We start from the raw sequence: 22771 nt of genomic DNA, 5'->3' as shown, positions 1-22771 counted from the left end.
AATTGCCTTGACTTTCAACATGAAAGGCACTGAGTCATTAGTCTGAAGAATAAATTGCCAAATTAATCAGCACAAACATAATGTGAACATTCACTACTTCAGCATGAACGTTACCCCAGCAATCTATCACAACCTGTTTAGGTGAACACCCACTCTGTGTCTATATGTATCAAGATCACCGCTTAACGTTGTAAACTTTTCCGGATCAATCCCAAATATTATTTTCATAATCTGATAAAAGCAGTTTGCATCTTTGAAGCAAGGATCAACAGCTCAGATGATAATGATTATTTATAATGGTTTCCCCAGGCTATGCCAATTGTTCCAGTCACGTCACTGGGAGACTGCCATTATCAAGGTTTTCCACTGGTAGGAGCAAACACAGTGTTCTCCCCATAAATAACAAATATCCAGAGCTGACAGCTCACTGGTCACCATTCACTTACACAATCCCTGGAAAACCAGATCATCTTTGACATGTTTTACACATCCTCTGTTCCATGCAGGTTTTCTGCAAAGTCTGACCCCAAGAGGTCATGTGCCCCTTCCATTTGAACCTTAATATGTCCCCCTCACCTTACCTGGCCAGGGGAGCTCAACCCAGCCAGTTAGCTTTAATGCCTTTTTTTAAAAATTAAGCTCCACATTCACTTTCAGGGGTAAAGTTTTGGAAAGTCAGCAATAAAAATGAAATAACCTAAATGCTAGGAAGGGTATTGTGATGGTGCGATAGTGTCAAGTCCCACTTGTGCCTCTAGTGTGTCATAACAGATTATAAGGTGATTAGAAAATCCGTACATTCTACAAATCAAGGCTTACAGAGTGAAGCTGGAGCAGGGTGCATGTGATATGAAGAGAGTGAGGGGTGAAGGAAAATGGGTAATCGACCGGGATTGAGGTGGGTAAGTGATAGAGGATATGTGAGGAGGAGAAGGGTGGGGTCAGACGGTTGGGAATTTAAAAGGCCAGAAGATTTATGCTGCTTGGGGGAAGGTTAGAAAGCCGAGGAGTGAGTGAGTGAGTGAGTGTAAGGGAGTGTGTGAGAGTGTATGTTTGTGCTGGTGGGGCTGGAGACCAAGGGGAATAAAGAGTGGGAAGTTAGAAAGCCAGGAGGTTAAAGAATGATGGAGGTGTTAGCAAGAGGGAAGTTGAAGAACAGGGAAAGTTGGAGAGTGAGGTGGGTTGAGGGGTGGATGCGTGGGGAAAACCTGGTGTCAACACTTGCTTGTTTCTCCCTCCTTTCATCTTGAGTCTTTGACCTTGTTTAAAACAGTATGCAGCCCCCTTCTCTGCAGTGTGGGGTTGCCCCAGCAGCAGCTGAGCTGGGGCCAGGGGTGGGGGCGAGGTGACTGTACTTCATTTCACTTTTCATAAGCTGCATTTGTAAACTGTAAGGACTTGGCACAGACAAACCAAAATGCTGGAAATTATAAATGTTCATGCCATTTTAAATTATCTGAAAACTGTTTGACTTAACCTGGGAACATACCAAAGAATACTTAAAAATTCAACAATGTTCATGTTTGTATATAAGTTACTGCATGTTTTCTGCCTGTTAAAAGGCAAAGCTTTTCAAACAATCAAGTTGTTCCAATAAACTGACAGTCAAGTGGCCATTTAAACAGAACCTTTGATTGAAGGGAATAAATTGAGATTTTCTTCCTTTCACAGGATTCATGATATAACAGAACAGCTACAATCTACTGATTGCAGAGTCAACAAAGTGGTCTTGCAAAATTATACCACATTCTTCATCACCACTGGAAATCCAATTCAGCTTAATGACAGTTATTTCTTGAAGTTTACTCACCATTGTTATCATCGAATTACCAAGAAAGCAGCTAGCCATCTGCAAATGCAACTCATCCAGTCCCCGATCTTTTCCCTATAACTGTGCAAACATTTTCTTTTCAAGATCATTAATAAATTGTTTGTTGAAAGCCGCAACTATATCTGTCTCCATCCTAGTCACAGGCATTCCAGATCCTAACCACTCATTGCATACAACAGATTTATTTTTCTTTTTTTAAGTTTAGAGTCAGTCCCCTCCCTAACACAAAATGGAAAATCCTTCACACTGCTCCAGCTCCCTCAGAGGCAGCTCTCAGGGTGAACAGGATGTCTGACACTCCTGTTGGTTTTTCTTTTTTTGTTGTTTGTTAGAGTGAACAGGATGTCTGACACTCCTGTTTATTCATACAACAGGTTTATCTAGTCTTGCTTTATTCTTAGCTGAAAATGTGTTGCTAGAAAAGAAAAGCAGCAGGTCAGGCAGCATCCAGGGAACAGGAGAATCAACGTTTCGGTATAAGCCCTTCTTCAGGAATTTATTCTTAACCAATCACCTCACATTAGTATCATCTGTACTGCTAGGTGCTTCCATCCAAACACGTAAACAGAACAATTACCAAATATAACCAGAAACCAGACTGTCGGGCTGCCCTACCATTTTAGAGAGAGACAGAGAGAAAGAGAGGAGAGTAACCTCTCCTTAGGACATCAGCTGGTTTAGGAATTGAACCCATGAGTTGGTACTACTCTGCAGCACACACCAGCCATTCAGTCTGACCAAGGGGTTCTACACAGTAATAGCCCTTCAAGACATTAAGGCAGAAAGACCTTAGACAGGGAGTGATTGGAGTATGGACTCTGTGGAGCGTTGAACCATCTTCCTGGCCCTTCTTGCCCGACAGGCAGTCACAGATTCCATCTCTGACTGCAAACCTTTCAATGTAGAGTGCACTTGCATGTCTATAAACAGGCTATCCACAAAGATGCATTGGGATATAGACAGATTAAGCAAGTGGGTAAAAACTTGGCAAATGGAATATTATAGGAAAACGTGAAATTTCAGCAGGAAGAATAGAGGAGCTGAATATTAGTTAAGCAGAGACTGCAGAAAGCTACAGCACAGGGGGATTAGGGAGCTCTTGTCCATGAATCACAAAAAGCTAGTATCTAAGCTCATAAGGCAATAGACAACGAAAATGGAACATTGGCCTTTCTTGCAAAGGAAATGGAGAAAAACATAGTGAAGTCATGCTAAAACTATCCAAAACACCAGTAAGTCCAAACTTCGAATTGTCTATAGAGTTTTGGTCCCCTTATCCAAGGAAATAAATATTGGCATTGGAGACAGACTCGGGAAGGTTCAATAGATTGATCCTGGGTATGTAAGTCTGTTGGCTAAAGATAAATTGAGTAAGTTGGGTCTGTAGAAGAATAGAAGTGATCTTATTTAAAAAAAAACAAGATTCTTTGTGGACTCGACAAGGTAGGCTTGCAGAAGTTATTTCCGCTTGTGGGAAAGTCGAGGACCAGAGAGTATTATCTCAAAGTAAGGGGTGACCCATTTGGGAAAGAAAGAGAATACTCAGAGAGTAGTGAATTTGTGGAATCTTTATCACAGAAGGCTGTAAAGACTGACTCATTATCATATTCTTGACGGGGATAATAAGGGAATCAAGGCTTATGGGGAAAAGGTAGGAAAGTGGAATTGAGGATTATCGGTTCAGCCCTTGATCTCAATGAGTGGGGAGGAGAATCAATGGATTGAACGGTCTATTTATGATTTTATGGTTTTATTTTCATGAACCTCAGCTTCAGGAATGCATGGTAGCACTCAATAATATCTCATCCTTCAATGATCTGACAGACGATTATTGATTTGGAACATTAACACTGCTTCTCTCTGCACAGATGCTGCCGCTCGTACTGAGTATTTCCAGCATTTTCTGTTTTCCTTCTCTCTGTAGCATGTTTCTTTTTGCTATAATTATTTTAATTATGCAGTGCCATAATATTTGCCAGACCTTTATAGTTGAGGAATTCTTGACAAACAAGCTGTCTCGCCAACTGAGTGTACCAACATGTAGATTAAAGCCATTGGAACAGCCAAAATGGGGCCTGTCAGTACTAACTCAAGTGGTCCTCATGAGTTTGTGTTTCCTGCCTGTATGACTCATGCCCTACCCTTCCCCTTCTGACGAATATTGGAACTGTCTGAAGTGGGAGCAGAATTTTGCATCCTTGTCCTGCCCATCAATATTAAAGATTCGTGAAATCTTTATCACTATGCAAACAGCTAGTTCAATTACTGTGCATTAAATATACACAATAGATCTACTCCCTTTCAATTCAATAAACATCCCTACTCAAGTTAAAGTCTGTTGTGACATTCTTGCCCATGCGAAAAGAAGTCACAGTGCACTTTTACTACCATTAGTTAGTCTCAGCCCTGTGGCTGTCTCAATAGTAAATTTCATCAGAATCCTGCCCATCAAAGTTAAAGGTTTGCAGAACCTTTGTGACTCAGCTAAATTCTGGCTCATTGTTTCAGTTAAAAACCACCATTACCTAAGAATTCCGAGAGTGGTCAGAAAATGGAACTTCTTGGAACAATTGCAGTGAATAACATAGATGGATGTAAGGGGAACTAAATGTGACCTTGAAAGATCGGATTTGGTGAAGTAGAGATAGAGGTCTGCCCCTGGTGAATCCTGGTGGTATGACAAGCATGCAAAAGCATGGGGTGTGCCTGGGAAAGATGGAATGACATATGAGGGATTGGGTAGGATAAGTGTGAGTGTTGAGGGCTTGAAGCCTTAGCAGTTTCTAAAGCAACTGGAACCCAGTTCCAGAAGTTGCGACAGACCTTCTAACAAGGCAGAAGTGGGTGCTGCAAATGCTGGAGGTTAGAGTCGAGATTACAGTGGTGCTGGAAAGGCACAGTAGGTCAGGCAGCTTTATAATGATTAGAATGCTATCCACCACGAACAGTTAAACAGGAAATTTAATGGGAGCCCTTGGGTTTTTGCCCGAAACATCGATTTTCCTGCTCCTCGGATGCTGCCTGACCTGCTGTGCCTTTCCAGCACCACTCTAATCCTGAGGCCTTCTAACAAGCCTGTCTTGATACCCTCTCACCCTCTGGCTGCAAACAATATAGTTCTGGGTTTAGTGGACCTGACTCAATGCCACCACCATGCTTCCCCGCTCCCCCCCCCATTTCCCTAAATTGTGTCTAATAAGACCCTTCACACTGATGCTGCTGAGACTGGAAATCTCCCCAATTGAGCTACCCACATTGTTAGCAAAAATCTAGTTCTGTATGTTGGCACATCATTCAAAATCTTTCAGTCTCTTAATGAATCTATCACATCTTCTAAAGTTAATTGTCACAACTATCACAATTGCCACTATGGGTATATAGCATTATTGATTCCATTAAATTTCCTGTTTAACTGTTCGTGGTAGATAGCATTCTAATCATTGTAATGCTGTGATTAGTAGCTGCTGAGATGAGGATGGGAAGTGAAAGAATTTGATTATAATGATTTTTTTTCATTTTTATCTTAAGGCCCTGTAACCATCAGAATGATTAAAAACCTCTTTTTATTTATTGGCAGCCATTCCACATTTGTTTACAACTTATTTCAATTCAAAGCAGCTATTAAGAACCGTATGACTGGACCCACTCTCAGCATGCAACTGGAAAATAATCCAGCTATAGATTTACATAAATAATCATTATTGCATTTGAATAATTTTTATAATTGAACTGCTTTTGATTTTTGTATCTCATAAAGTCCAGACGAGGAATGAAAAAAAGATTTTTCTTAAATCATTACAGTAAATCTTCAATTTTTTTCAATCTCTGTGAAATTCTGGTGGTTCGTCTTACAACTAGAACATTAATCTCTTCCTTATAACAGATGTATTTGTACCAGTTTACGTTTTTGTTTCAGTTTCCCAATAATACTGTTTTGTTTTTATGTTTATACTGTGGATATTGTACCTTGTGCAGTCACAAATCACTTTTTTAATGTGCAGTGTCACAAATTCCATTGTCTGTCTCACTGAACTGTCCCTACTTGCTACTGACATTGAAAATTTGACACATTCTGCTCCAATGCATCTCTTTGTTTTCACCTGGTTCAACTTTCAACAAACTGACTGTAGCCAGAGCATCTCCAGGAATGGTTTCTATTCCCATCAGAAGCGTTTGGAGCTCACTCTCCAACCTCCTCAACTACTTCTGTATTTTTGAGATATTACCTGAAAACATGTGGTCAATTTCTACATATGACTTATCCATGTATTTTCAAATTGCTTGTCAAATATGAAATCTAAGATGAGCCAGTTAAACTCTGGAGGAGTAAACCCATTAACTTTAACCGTCGTATGTAGCACATTCGCCAATGATTTTAAGTTGAACAGACCAGGATGGTCCACTTTGATGGGAAGGGAGGGATGGAGATACTGGAGTGTAATGTGAACCTCAGGCCTATACCAGATTGCTCCTTTCTCTAGAGATCCCCAGATCCTCCTCCCTTCATATCAACCTCACAGATTTTGGCCTCAAGCTCTAAACATTGCCGGTAGCTATATAGACTCTTACAGTTCTGGTCAGGGATCAGCTCCGCTAAGCCCTTTAATTTGCCTGCCAAAGCCAGATAATTCTCAGACAGAGAAACAGACAGTGCTGCTGCTCCATTGTTGCTGAGCTAGTTTGGTGTTTGTGGAGAAAGTGAGGACTGCAGATGCTGGAGAGTCAGAGTCAAAAGTGTGGCACTGGAAAAGCCCAGCAGGTCAGACAGAATCTGAGGAGTAGGACAATCAATGTTTCAGGCATAAGCTCTTCATCAGGAATATTGGGAGGTTGGGGGAAAGGGGCTGAGAGATAAATGGGAGGGGATCGGGTGGAGCTGGGGGCAAGGTAGCTGGGAAGGCGATAGGTAGATGGGAGTGGGGTGTGATGGTGATAGGTCAGAGGGGAGGGTGGAGCAGATAAAAGGGAAAGAAGATGGACAAATAGGACAATTCAAGAGGGTGGTGCCAATTTGGAGGGCTAGGTCTGCGATGAGGTGGGGGGAGGGGAGATGAGGAAACTGGTGAAATCAACATTGATGCCGTGTGGTTGGAGGGTCCCAAGGTGGAAGATGAGGCAATCTTCCTACAGGCTTTGGGTGGCTTGGATTTGGTGGTGGAGGAGGTCCAGGACTTGCATGTCCTTGGTAGAGTGGGAGGGGGAGTTCAAGTGGTCTGCCACAGGGCGATGGGGCTGTTTGGTGTGTGTGTGTCCCAGGGATGTTCCCTGAAATGTTACATGATTTGCTGTCCTGTCTCCTCAATGTAGAAGAGACCACATTGAGAGCAATGGACATAGTAGATGAGGTGTTTGGATGTGCAGGAAAATCTCTATCAGATGTGGAAGGATCCTTTGGGGCCTTGGGTGGAGGTGAGGGGGGAGGTGTGGGCACAGGTTTTACACTGCTTGTGGCAGCAAGGGAAGGTGGCGGGAGTGGTGGGTGAGTTGGTGGCGGGCATGGACCTAATGTCAGTGTCGCGGAGGGAATGGTCTCTGTGGAATGCTGATAGGGGTGAAGCGGGAAATATATCGCTGGTGGTGGGGTCTGACTGTAGGTGGCAGAAATGGCAGAGGATAATGTGTTATATTCAGAGGTTGGTGGGTTGGAAGGTAAGAACCAGAGGAGTTCTATCCTTGTTGTGGTTTGAGGGGTGAGATTCAAGGTTGGCGGTGTGGGATGTGGAGGAGATGTGCCGGAAGGCATTGTTGATCACATGGAAGGGAAAATTGCTTGAAGGAGGAAGCCATCTAGGATGTCCTGGAGTGGAATTGCTCCTCCTGGAAGCAGATATAGCAGAGGCAAAGGAATTGGGAGTAAATCGCTGTTTGTGCATTGCAGCAAGGTTGGTAAAATGCTGTGAGAAAATTCATCGAGTCTTGTGACTAGGTCCCCTCCAACAAACTTGATGTAACTTGGAGTTAGCCAAAAGTAAGTAAGATTCAGACCCCGGTGTTGATTGTTGGCGTAGTCTTGTTTTCTCTCTGTACCCCTTCCTGCTCAGAATAGCTTTACCCTTCTTTCCTATATTGCTTATTTCCTTTTTTAACATGTCTCTATTTTTCTATTGATCACAATTGATCTCTTTCCCCACTATTTTGTTTAAAACCTTCTCTATGTCACGAGCTATAAAGTTCTCAAGAACACTAACCCTGTCATGATTTAGAGGTAAAAACAATGACTGCAGATGCTGGAAACCAGATTCTGGATCAGTGGTGCTGGAAGAGCACAGCAATTCAGGCAGCATCCGAGGACAGGCAAAATCGATGTTTCGGGCAAAAGCCCTTCATCAGGAATAAAGGCAGAGAGACTGAAGCGTGGAGAGATCAGCTAGAGGAGGGGGGGGGTGGGGATAGAGTAGCATAGAGTACAATAGGTCAGTGGGGAAGCAGATGAAGGTGTTTGTCTACTTGTTTGGGATTGTTGCTGAGAAACCCCTACTCTTTTTGAAAGGTGTTGGACAGAGGGAATTGTAATCTGTGGTGAGGTTCAACCTTCATTGAGTGAGAGAGAACATTTTGTCAATAGGCAGGCTCTGATTGGCAGGAGGACAAGACTACTTTCGGTCCTTCACAACACCCTCTTAGCCCTTGGAAAGACTGGCACGTTTTTGCAGGCACAGAGGAGCATACTCAGTTGAGATGCTGATGTTAACTGACAAATTGAGTGTTCAAATGCCAATGGGAGAGAAAAAAAGCCACATTTTCTCCCCCTCTGCTCGACATTTTATTCCTTTACCATTTTGTCTGGCTGCTCTGGCTTTGTATGTTTTTTCCCCCAGGTACAGGAATCCCAAACTAGAGAGGCATAGGTGTAGGGTACGAGGGGAAAGGTTTAAAAGGGACCTAAAGGGCAGAGGGTGGTGCGTGTATTAAACGAACTACCAAAAGAAGTTGTGGAGGCTGTTAAAATTACAACACTGAAAGGCATCTATACATGAATAGGAAGGGTTGAGAGATATGGGCCCAGCGCTGGCAAATGGATCACCAGATTAATTTAGAATATCTGGTTGGTGCCGACCAAAGGGTTTGTTTCCATGTTGTACAACTGACTGTATTTCTACATAGTCAGAACCCATTTCACAAGACTAGGAAAAGGCCATTCACCCCTTACAGTCTATCCTGAGATATAGCCTAAACGGGATGGCATTTTTGCAAGAGATAGGGTGGGAAGAGGTGTAATCCAGGTAGCTGTGGGAGTCGGTGGGTTTGTAAAAAATGTCAGTGTCAAGTCGGTCGTCACTGATGGAGATGGAGAGGTCCAGGAAGGGGAGGGAGGTGTCAGAGATGGTCCAGGTAAATTTAAGGTCAGGGTAGATTTAAACCATCCCAATGATACAGCTCTCTCTTTCCCCAGTACTAGTGCCAATGGCCCACATACAGAAACCCACTTTTCCAACACCAGTCTTTCAGCCACATACACATTTCTCTAATTTTCTGAAACCTGTGCAAACTTGCACGTGGCTCAGATAGTAATGCAGAATTTATAACTTTTGAGCTTCTGCTCTTTAATTTAGCTCCTCGCTCCTCATACTCCCCATGTAAAACATCTACTCCATGATAACTCTACCTATGACATTGGTATCTACATGGACCATGAATGCTGGATCTTCCTCCTCCCACTGTAAATTCATTTCCAGCCTTGAGCAGATGTCCTGAACCTTGGTACTGGGCAGGAACCACCACTGTGGAATTTAGCCAGGAGGGGTGACTGATCAGAGATCAAAGGAATAGTCCCTGCATCTGGTTAAGTTACAGGGAAGAGATCGCAATTACAAGGGCCTTGATTGAGAATGGGGGTGACACAGGCAGGGCTTGATCTTTCTGTATGAGACCTGAACTTCCTGTTGGTGAGTTATTTCCTGATGAACAACTTATGCTCGAAACATGGATTCTTCTGCTCCTCAGATGCTGCCTGACTGGCTGTGCTTTTCCAACACCACCCTTTTTGACTCTGATCTCCAGCATCTGCAGTCCTCACTTTCTCTTACTGTTCCATTGTTGAGTTGAATGAACAGGAAACTGGAGAAAGACTAGCCTCATTTGCTATTATGAATTTCCAAATATCTGATGTAATGATTAGGAAATAGAAGCTGAAATGTGTTTACATCCTTCATCTTGAACCGCAGAATACACATATCATAGGTGGCTCGATGACTCAGTAGTTAACACTGCTGCCTCATAGCACCAGGGACTCTGTTGTTACTCTGAGTTCAATTCCAGCCTCGGGCAACGAACTGTGTGGAGTTTGCATATTCTCCAGCAATAAAGTTTCAACTTTGATCTCCAGCATCTGCAGACCTCACTTTCTCCTCGAAGTTAACATTGCTGCCTCATAGCACCAGGGACTCTGTTGTTACTCTGAGTTCAATTCCAGCCTCGGGCAACGAACTGTGTGGAGTTTGCATATTCTCCCTGTGTTTGCATGCGTTTGCACCAGGAGCTCTGGTTTCCTCTCTCAGCGCAAAAATGTGCAGGTTAGGTGGATTGGCCATGGGAAATGCAGGGTTACAGGAATAGGTTGTTGGGGTGGGGAGAAGGTGAGTCTGGGTGGGATGCTCTTCGGAGAGTTGGTGTAAACCTGTTGGGCCGAATGGCCTGTTCCACACTGTAGGAATTCTATGATTTAATACAGTAAACGCCCCACAATAATGCTATTCAAATCTGAGCCATAGAAACTGTATTAGGACAGATAAGCAAAATCTTGGACAGAGAACTAATTCATAAGAAGCACCTTTGAGGAGAAATGAGAGGTTGAAAGTTTTATAGAAGAAACATGGTCAAGTGATTAAACCAGAGAATCTCAAGAGATTTGAGGAGTGAAGTAATTTGTGAGTTCTAGAACTGTACAGGTTATAGATATAGGGAGGTACAAGACCATGGAAGGATCTGATATGAAGGATAAGAATTATAACATCTCATGTGTAAAATGCGACTATTGCCTCATTTGATACTCTGAGTTTGATATTCAGTCCAGGATGAGGAATCTGATTCTGTGATACTTTCTGGGTGCTTCACCTGCACCAAATCTGTGTCTATCACATGATACAACCTTCAAACATAGAAGCCTCAGTTTTGCTGGAGATGAACTAGATTCCCAAAGAGTGGCATTGAGTATCACCAGGGGATGGGAGCAGGCTGCACAGCATGAATGGCAAGGGCAGATGGAGCCTCATCACACACAAACATGTTCAAATGATACTTTGGAAATTTAGAGTTCTGCACCCAGTTTGAACAAGTCCTCCATGGACAAATATCTTTCATTATTTAAAAAAAGTTACTTAACTGAATTTGACAGCTTGCTTTAAGAGGCACTTTCAGTTTTGGTGACCTGTGATTTGAAAATTATTTCATCATTCTCCCCAGCCCATTGCTAACTCATCAAGGACTTTTGCAGGCAGGTAATTGACAGTGAGTAGGTATTCAAATACCACCCCACCCTCGGTTTACAAATTCCAGCATGTTCCAAATGTGTCAAGATAAGGACACACCACCAAGGAACTATTTACAAAGTGCAACTACTTGTGTTTGCCATTCAATGGATAATTGCAAATGCCACCCTTTTTGTTACAACTGACTACAATAGTGCCAGTTGACTATGTAATGCATGTATGCTTGGATCTTGTCCTGGAATGGTACAAGTGTGCAATTTGTACATTCGGCGTATCTGCATAAATTATGTTCTTCATTAGTCCTTCGAGATCATTTTTTTTAACCCCAGCTAATTTTGTTTTTACTAAAGTGCATTAAATACACATTAGTCAATTTGTCATCTTCGTTGCAGTTTCATGCAAATTTAAAATGTGGATTTATACCAGCTGAATAGTAAAGCATGCACATAATCAAATTAAAATTATATTAAGCTACTGCTTCTTTAACATGCCTGCCTTTTATATCAAGTGGATTAGACTATAACTTATACATGAGCTAAATAAATTAGAACTTTCTAAATGTTCAGTTGTAATACCTAAGAAAATAATTACTTTTGTAAATATTTGCTTAAGCAAAATTGGAGTTTGAAAAATTGGTTAAGTAGAAAAGAAAATTATTTTGCTACATTTCTATTAATTGGACCACTTTGAACATTTAAGTGGGCAGCAATTTACCTCCTTCTGTGGAATTAATCAGTCCTGCAGCATTAAATAATGAATCTGTGAAAGCCCATGTGATTGCTGGGTGATTGTGAGTCCATCATGTATTTTTCAATTAAGTCACTACTTCATATTGTGCTTAATTTTGTTTTATTTCTTCACCAGCTTGTTTACAATAAGCAACAATTACAGATAAATGTGCCATTGACCTGGTTAAATCTGAAAACTGGCCTGAGAAACACACCGCAGGTGTTCTTTTGCAAACATTCAGGAAAACATAATTAAGCAGTTAAACAAACCGTTCTGCTTGCATAAATCCATAAAGGAAGTTATGGCATCATTCTGACTGGTCCTTTGGGCATGAACAAGGGGACAGTACAAACCATGCACCTTATATTCCAATAATATCTGATAGATTCAGGTCAATTGGCCTGTAGCTTGCTCTTCTTTGGCTTTTGTTCTTTAGACTTTAAAAGCTGGCACAAAATTAGCAAAACTTGTCAAATTAAATTGTGCTGCATGGGATTACCCTGATACATGTAGTTCACCCAATAAGAGAGCAAACCACCAAAATGTGAATCATATAAAGCAAAGTGAAATTGGTATGGTACGTCCATAACTAATGCATTATCATACACAAAGCAGATCAAATTAGTATTTAAAGTTATGTAATACAACACTGTTCTCTGTATGGATTTGGATTTTCACTATCAGCAGGGGGAATTGGATAGAAAAGAAGCAGAACATGATCCTATTGACTGCCACTTTCTCCATTTCCTTCACATAATACTGGATTGGCTTTGATAATTGATGTCAAGTCCTTTGTATCCAGACTATTTTCTCATGTTTGTTCTAAACCAGTAGCACTGAATCTCCATTTAACCGAGTCCTAGACTGTCATGTTTAATAGTGGTCTAACAATGATGCAATTCAGAAGAAAGTGCTAGCGAGTCCTCATCTCCCAGGCTTAAATCATGAGTTGCAAAATTAACAACTTGCACCTGCAGTCTGATTTTGTAATATGATAATTCTGAAAAAAAATCATTTTCTCCCTAATGGCATTTGCGTCATTTGCAGCTGTGTTTTCTTTGAAGTGAACAGTTGGTGATTTTCAAGTTAGTCAGGCGAAGTGGAAAAATAATGATCGATTCAGCAGCTCTTTGTCACTTTAGGTTGCAGCTTATCTTGTCTGTGGGACTGCTGGCAATACGTTGTCTTTCAGCTGTGAAAACATATAAATAGAGCACTGTCTATGTTGTGGTTGACATCTCAAGCATTGCTATCTATGTCTTACAGATAAATAAGCACACAAATGTCTCACTGTGTTACTGTCCCTCTTGAGATGCAAACATGTGATAGTGCCAAAAAAGGTATTACTTCATCTTTAAACTGACCATTGACAGTTAATGTCTATATTATAATCATTGTAAAAGGGATTTCAGTGGTCCCATAAATTTCCTGACTGTAGCCAGTGGCCACACCTATTCAGTGCTTATGATTGTACAACAGCCCAAAATCAACAGCAAAAGGAATATCAATGTTAAGTGTTCAAGATTTTAAAAAACAATAAAATAAACATTCTGACCAGCTCAGTTTATTAAGCAACTTTTCTTAATAATCTTCATGGCCCAGATTGACAATGTCCATCTTGCCTCTCACCATCTAGTGCACTGAAGTTTCTGTGTTTTGTTGCTCTAAATTCTTCCTTCTTTCTAGTTGTAAATCACTTCCATTGTGTAGACACTCAGCACTGATAAAATAATCAAAGTGACTTGCACATTTACCTTCCGAAGTTGATGGAGGGTTTCAGTGAATGGAGGTGTAAATTCAGTATATTTGTAGTCTGTAGTCAAACTTTGGGCTAAACACTGAAGTCATGTGGATGTGACAGAAATATTAAAGCATTTAGCTGCCTTACCTAAATAAACAACCAACTGGATCAAATCTTCTATCTCACAACATGTGGCTATCGGTACAATTTTAACCCTATATCATTCAGCTCCATTAAAATGGGAGGAGTAACTAGTTGGGAAAGCAAGTGCATAGTGAGGGTAATGTGGTACCTGGGACATCCATGAAAAACAGGATCAACAGTGTGTCTTCTTAACAAACTTAATTTAAGCATTGCAAAAGAAATGGAGGAACGGCAGGGAAGAAAGATGTATTACATTCAGATTGATATAGAAAGAGAAATAAGGTGGCTGGGGAGAAAAATTGGTAAGGAGACAGGTCAGGAAAAAAATGGAAAGGAAGGAACGTAAGAAAAAATCCAAGTTCATTCTTTAAAAAATCTTGAACACCAACTTACTACATACAGGAACAATATTGTTTAATTTAAATTGTTCTAGACCAGAGGGACTAAATGGCATTGCGTTAGCAATTAAGATGTTAAAAGCGTACTTCTGTTACTAATTGTAATTCCCAACTTTCTGCACTTCTTTTAATGGACAAATACTGTACAAATCAAAGAATTTTGCAGAATGGAATAATGAATGGAATAATGAATGATAAAGTACCATTTGAGCAAAGCAAACAATAGTATGATATTAAATGAGACCTTGAGATCTTATTCGGATAATCTGTATTTTGGATAATTGAGGTTTAGATAACTGAGGTTATTCTGTAATTCGTTGTTGCAATAAGGACCTCAGGCATCACCAAGTTTTTGCATCTCCTAATTTATCCAATTGTTCCTTTGATTCTCTAAGCACCTTCACTAGGCTTATTATTTTTCTGTAGCTCTTAAATGACTTCCTAGCAGTTAAAACAAAACACACATTGTTCATTAATATCCGCGAATTTTGTAGATTGAATATTGGAAGAATGGTTGGGGAATTACAGCAACCCATACACCTCTCTAAGAACACATTGATAAAAGCACACACTCTCAAATTATCTGGTACCATGCTATTATTTTTTTCCTCAAAGGGTTAAGATTTTGTTTGGCCTGTGATGTTTCTGGCTGTATATTCTTTTTTATTTTACTGCAGTGCAAGACCATCAGAGCAATGTTAGCTTATCAACCAGAGAAATAAGGTGCACATTAACAATAAGAATAACCCAAAATATTTAGACACCACACTGGACCATTTAAGCATCATTTTATCCTGCATACTGTGAAAAACAATATGAAACACAATTAGAAAGATCATTATCATTACAAAAGTCAACTCATAAATATTCTATGAAACAAGACTATGTTTCAAAAAATTAACTACCGATGTTTGGGTGGAATTATCACTGAACTAGAAAACATTTATATTTTTGGATGACAAGAAAGCTGATGATTGTTATGCTTTTAAGATAAACCTTATTGTAAAAGAGCCTGGTAGATGATAGCAGAATATGACAGGAAGATGAATTGAGGTCTCAGAGTATCAGAAATGTATGATAGACCTTGGGAATTGAATACTAACCCCTATGGTAAGCTTCAGAGAGCAGCTGGACAGATTTGTGCAACGAAAAGCACAGAGGAGATAATTGCAATGCATGAACAATATTGTCAAGGATTAGCTTTTGCTGTCATTTCACATACACACGTTGTGCTAGGATAAAAGTTCAGTGTTCTAAATAAATGTTATCATTGTGTGAGGATTTCAGAAGGAATTAGTCCAACCTGTAAGAATCTAATAATCTCCATTTTGATGTTTATTTTTTAAACATCAGCTTATACATTTTGTTTTATCAAGTGCTACACCGTGCTGCACCCTACCAGTGATATCCAATGCTGAGTCTAATTTCTCACAAAACCTCTGGTTGCAGAAGGAATCTGCTCTTTATTACCACCTGTGATTTGTCAATCACATTTTAAAAATATTCATTTGATACAGTGGCCATTTGCATTTTGTTTTACTTGTTTCTGTTCAGCGACTTCAATCTGATTCTCAGCTGATGTTGGCATGCAGCATGATAGGAATTTCAGTCTTCAGATATAACAAAACAGTTTTGCACACACGCAGAGCAGCTGCAGCCAACAGACATGAATGCTTATGTCTTGCAATAAGCTTCAGACTCCCAGTGAGGCTCCTATGCTATGTATTATTATGAACCTACATATAAAGGACGTTGTGCTTTCGCTGTAGGAATACCATTACAGTCAATATCATTACACTATTAAAGTTTAAACATGTTTATGCATCAGAATGACTTTGAAATTCAGTTTTATATTAGGCTCACAGCTGTGGCATTTGAATGCCTGTGTCAAATAAATGCTCAGGATTATGCCTAACTATTCTGGAATTTTTTTCACTGTGCCTTGTAATCTCATACAATATTCCTGGCCTTGACAAATGTGGATCTTTCACACTAGCAGGAAAAGATTCTTCGTAATGTGGGGCACAACATTAGTTTAAAGAATAAATTCTACTTACCTGTAACATGTGCAATCCAAGATGAAAGCAACTGCATTGTTTGATTAAATTGAAGAAGGAAAAAATAACATAAGAAAGTTCAAGACTGGAGAAATTATTATGCCCATTAGACTAGATATGAATATTTTTAAAAATTGTACAGCTACCTAGTTCTGGTATTTATTAATTTCGAATTCCTCCAAACAACTGTCCTACTTCCGCTTGAATGTATTATGATTACCCATTTCCATATATTCCCTTGCAATGTGTTTCACATGCAAATCATCTTCTTGGTGATTTTGGTCCACTGACTGCTCTCCTTCCCATTCTGAGCTTAGTTTGGGTTTACATGGTGAAGCAATTTATTCAGATTTAGCTTATCAAACACCTTGTGCGATCTTGAAAATCTGATTAATTCTAGATAACGTTATTTGTGGCATGATGTTGATTCCAAGCTTGAAAGTCATTGAGTGACTAATAGAGAGATTGGAAGTATTGACTTCAAGTATAAAATAACATTCATAGCTTAAACAATTAAACCTAAGCCTCAACGTTAATGTGCCATAGGAAGTGTAATGCACCTGAAATGGTCAGGAATTGAAGACCCAGCTTGCATAAAGAGGCTTTAAATAGATAATGTATCAGAATGTCTTGTTTGCATTTGGTTTGCCTAGCACTCAATAAAAGTTCAAACTGCTCAAACACATTGTTTAACCATAGACGGTACTTTTATTGCTGTCGCATATGCATTCTGGTATGATTCATGTGTATTCTATAAATTAGTGTAAACTCATGATTTTTTAAATACAAATGTCATCGACATTATAACTACAGTCAAATATATTATGTGGGACATTCCTCACACATGGTCCATGGCAATGGTGGCTAAATCAGGAAAATACAGCAAGAATGAAAAAAACGCCAGGATCTTTATGTTCAGAAAAGGTTTTCCAATTTTTTTCCCCTTATGATGTGAATGGTGACCTCATTGAGTAGCTCAGTTCCAAAGTTTGCAACTTTTTAGCAAACCACCTTGCTTTATTTATATATCATTTCTGATTCTCCACTCCCTCTCTGAGAAATGAAATGCTATAAATTGCTGCTCATGTGAAATCAGAGCAGTAACCTGGAGGCTGCAGCTCATCGAATGCCTATCCCATTCATTATTCAACTGCTCCTTCACAGCAACATCCCTACATGCTCCATGGTCACCATTCTTACTGACTCACATCAATTCACAATGACAAACTACTGTATCACCATGCCTGCTCATGGACTAACTCACAGAACATCTCAATCCTCAAACACTTTGGAGCTCAGGAACACCAATGACCCGTATGCTTCTGCCAGGTCACTTTACAAGCATCTCATACATCCCCATGAATCTTTTGGCTCTTAGCTTGCCTTCTTCGTGTTCACTCACTTTGTGCTTCCTTGGAGGATGCCAGGCCCTGTGGCTTTGATTGCTTTAAACATACAGGGAGTGGCACACAGCTCATCTTGATGGGGAAAACAGAACAGGCAAAAGATGGGCAAGTTGTAGTATGGCACCATGCTACAGCATGCAACAGCAATGGACACAGCAAACTCACTGCATGGGCTTCATGGAAATGGTCATGTCTGAAAGTGAAAGGGGCGCAATCCTTAGTGGGGACTGCAGTAAGCCAAGGAGCTTGTCTAAATCCAGTCGTTAGTCCAGGATGGTCTGTCATGCAATTGAAATGCTACCAGTCTGGGGATTAAAGGGAGGTCAGTCGGGGTACTGCTGAGATATCAAACCAGAGTGTGAGCTGGAGGTTTCTGCAATTGCACAACAGTAGGGATTGAGTCTGATGGAAGCGGTGATGCAGGAGCAGGAGGGATGGTGAGGAGAGTGAGTAAGAAGTGCAGAGGGCAGAGAAGGTTAGCAGTTTGGGAGAATGGGCTGGGTAAGAACATTTGAGTGGTCACATTGCATGGGATAGTGAGAGATGTTATCCATGAGCTTTGCTGAGAGGTATGAGCCATGGTAATGTTATAGTAAGTGCTGGCCTTGTGAGTGTGAGGGCAGAGAGAAGATGGTGGCACTTACCTTGGCAGAATGCTGATTTTTTTGGTTGGTTTTGATTTGATTTGATTTATTATTGTCACATGTAACTAGGTACAGTGAAAGGTTAGCTTTGTTGGAAGTACAGGCAGGTCATGCCATACAAAGTAAAATAGGATTGTAGAACAGAGCCAGGAATACGATGTTACAGCTGCAGAGAAGGTGCACAGAGAGTGAAATCAACATTAAATTTAAAATTTGAGAGGTCCATTCAGAAGTCTGATGACAGCAGGGAAGAAACTGTTCTTGAATCTGTTCATACATGTGTTCAAACTTTGGAATCTTCTGCCTGACAGAAGAGTTGGAAGAGATTACAACCCTGGCGGGCGGGGTCTTTGATGATGATGGCTACCTTCCAGAGGTAGCAAGAAGTGTAGGTAGACTCAATGGATGGAAAGCTGGCTTGTGTGTTGGACTGGGCTGTGTTCACACTCTCTGTAGTTTCTTACAATCCTGGGCAGAGTAGCTGCCATACCTAATCTTGATCCAGTGACCTTCTTCGTTCACTGCTGCCCATTTCTTTTAATCTGGCACTGCTCTGGGCTACCACCTGGGTCCAGACTGGCAACGTGTGGTGGTGGGGCACCCTCTGACAAACAGCTGGAAGGAAGACTCTACTCCTTTACACCATCACCAGCCCATCCAAGAAACTGGCTGCCAGCTTTTCTTTCTGGGTCATATCCACAATGCTAATGGTCAAGAACCACCTTACGTGGGTCTGAAGTGATGTGCAACTGGGCTTTAAGTATGGAGCTAGTAGCAGTGGCAAGCATCCTACCCACAATTCCATGAGAGGAGCACTGACAAGCTTCAATGTATAGTTATTGAGGTGGACAGTGCAAGAAATGCTACTGTGTGCCATGATGGACTGGGCCACAAGTCTCGCTCAACAAAACCCTTCAACTGAAATGGGAAAAATTCCACCTAATCATCAGTGCAGTGAAGAAAACAGTGTTGTTGCTGGAATCTTGTGGCGAGCTGGGAGAAGGGTAGGGCATTTAGTTCGACCAAGTGTGCTGTACCTGAATGCCACTGTCCCTCCTGCTCCACCAGAATGGTGCTTTACGCAGGGAGACCCTGCGTCTACCTTCCCACCGCACAGCGTTAGTCTCTCACCAGCAAAATCATATCATCACAAAGGTTCCACCCATTCGTGTATTTGGAAATTCATCGAAAAATAAGTTCTGACTTAAATCCAGGAGCTCAATTTAAAAACACCTTCAGCATCTGTGCTCGCTGACCAATAAGAGGGAAGAAATCAGTCTTCATTTAAAGAGATTATCAAAGTTTGCATGTCACCACATTGAGATATAGCCATTAGGAGTTGTACAGGAAAATACTTGACACAAAAGTAAGTTAATCATGTGTAAAAAGCATAATAGCATTAATGGACTTGGGAAGAATGTCAAAATGGTATTGTTATTGTAAATTTAAAGATCAATTGGAAGTAATTGAGGAGAAATCAGAAAAAAAACATATCATTATGCAAAGTAAACCCTAATTATTACAGCAACTCCAGGTAAAAGGTCCTATTTAGATATTTACTTTTCAGTGACAAATTTGCTGTCAACTGATTTGAAAAATGAGTTGAGACAGAATTATCCCACTGCACTGTTCAATATACTGCCACTAGATGGCAATATTGTCAATTAATACAGTCCAAGTATTCAGTAACAATAAAGTTAATGATACATCCTGTATTCATTCACATTTGCACGTTAGTTAAAGAGTAACATTATTCTTTAGATGTGTACCACTAAGGAGTTTGATGTAATGTTCATCACTGTACTGTATGAAATAAATTTTGCGCCTTTTCTGCGTGGCAGCCTTTCCTATATCACATATTGACAGTATTCCTATAACCCTAATTCATTCTCAAATGCCATGGCATTTTATTATGAGTGTAGCATAACACTATTAACCATTGAGTTGAAAAACAAGCAAATGACCATGAAGATCCCATTAACAGAATGTGTGACTTGTATAGGTAAAGAATGTACAGTTAAAGCTTCTACAGTTTGTGAAGGACAGGGGTCCCATTAGAATGTAGAAAGGCAGGAGATGGAAATCCCAAATGAAGCAGGAAGTGCAGGAAAGACACAGCAAGTCAATCCACAACAAAAAGAGGAAAACTGGGCTTAGTAGTTCTGATTGTAAGCCTAAATCAGGAGTAGTAAATTCAGATGAAGGATTATACCTGAAATGCTGCCAATTTTTCTCCATTCAGATCCACTCTGCATGTTCATTGTTTCATGTTTTCATTTCAACTTTACCTATGTTCCTTGATTAACAATACATGTTTTCTTTTTGCACTGTTCTGCTGTCCTAAGGAGGATCACTGACCTGAAATGTTAACTCTGCTTTCTCTTGATAGATGCTGCTGAGCTTTTCCAGCAATTTCTGTTTTTATTTCTGATTTCCAGCTCTTTGTTTCTTTTTGCACTGTCGTGTTTAAACCTAGTTTGGATTATGCTTCTCATATCAGAACTGAATGTGATCACATAACCACAATGTGATCACATCATGAACTGATTATGTTGATTAGATTCACAGATGCTTTAAAATCCTGTGATTAGCATTTGAGGCCATTAAAGAAATTGTATCGAAGGAAGAAAAGCAAATGGAATTTTCATGATTTGGAAGCTAATTAAATAGGCAACTGCAAAGTGTACCATAGAGCAAGGTCAGCAATGAGAGTACTAGAAACAAAAGGCAGCATAAAATTAGTTTATCATAAAATCTTTGATTTCTGCCATAACCTTCCTTGTCAGTAAAAGGCTGTATTTCATCATTAAAAAGCACTATCAATTTTTATGGCATAAGAAAATGTGATTCTAATTCTATATTCTTGGAATCTTCTCACTTTGGATAGAAACATGAATAATGTACTGAGGGATTAAACTAACATTAGCTGCTCTGATCATTTACCTGCAGTCTCTCCTTCTGCCGCTTGTATCTTGGAAATCATGTAACAAAGAAAATTGAACATAATGGTTCAAAATCCAAATTAAATTAAGTTACTTGGCAGATTACTTACTTTTATTCCAGTTTCTTTCTATTCCATCATCACTTGTCCCAGGTGCAGTGGTATTCCATTGATCCTGAGAGTGATGCCATCAGGAGTTCTCGACTCCTAGTCAGGTCACCATGATGATAAGGTCAGAGGGGAGGACCCAGGCAAAGCACAATCCAAACAAGTCCTCACAGCAATCCAGACGAACGATATGTGATCAGTTTGTACTGGCCACGGGAGCCAAGGTAAATTGAGGCAAGAGTGAGGCCATATTCTTTGGGAACTGGGCTGACAGATCCTTTATCTCCTTCACCATCAGGACAGATTACTTGAAGTCTCTGTGAATATGGTTTGGAGCAGCCGGGGCATGTGCAAAATCTTGGGAAGAGTGCATCGCCAAAGCTAGGCAGAAGCTGGTCTTCTGGGAGCACCGCTCCTTTTCCATTAGACATTTTGCAAAATGTCACCATCTATTTCCCCACAGTCTATATCTTCCATATCCTTTTCCACAGTAAATACTGATGCAAAATACTCATTTAGTATCTCCCCCATTTTCTGCAGCTCCACACAAAGGCCCCCTTGCTGATCTTTGAGGGGCTGTATTCTCTCCCTAGTTACCCTTTTATCCTCCTTTACACTTTTCTAAGGATTCACTCGATCTATCCTGTCTAAACCTGACATATACTTCCTTTTTTTTCTTAACCAAACCCTCAATTTCTTTAGTCATCCCTATAGCTACTAGCCTTTCCTTTCACCCTAACAGGAATATACTTTCTTTGGATTCTTGTTGCCTCATTTCTGAAGGCTTCCCACTTTCCAGATGTCCCTTTACCTGCGAACATCTGCCCCCAATCAGTTTTTGAAAGTTCTTGCCTAATACTGTCAAAATTGGCCTTTCTCCAATTTAGAACTTCAACTTTTAGATCTGGTCTGTCCTTTTCCATCACTATTTTAAATCTAATAAAATTATGGTCACTGGCACAAAAGAGCTCCCCCACTGACACCTCAGTCACCTGCCCTGCCTTATTTCCCAAGAGTCGGTCAAGATTTGTACCTTCTCTAGTAGGTACATCCACATACTGAATCAGAAAACTGGCATGTGCACACTTAACAAATTCCTCTCCATCTAAACCTTTAACACTATGGCAGTCCCAGTCGATGTTTGGAAAGTTAAAATCCCCTACAATAACCACCCTATTATTCTTACAGATAGCTGAGATCTCTTTACAAGTTTGTTTCTCAATTTCCCTCTGACTATTGGGGGGGTCTATCATACAATCCCAATAAGGTGATCATCCCTTTCTTATTTCTCAGTTCCACCCAAATAACTTCCCTGGGTGTATTTCCGGGAATATCCTCCCTCAG

The sequence above is a fragment of the Chiloscyllium plagiosum genome, chromosome 10 (genome assembly GCF_004010195.1).
Source record: "Chiloscyllium plagiosum isolate BGI_BamShark_2017 chromosome 10, ASM401019v2, whole genome shotgun sequence".
Lineage (NCBI taxonomy): Eukaryota > Metazoa > Chordata > Chondrichthyes > Orectolobiformes > Hemiscylliidae > Chiloscyllium > Chiloscyllium plagiosum.
This window is presented reverse-complemented; position numbering follows the sequence as displayed.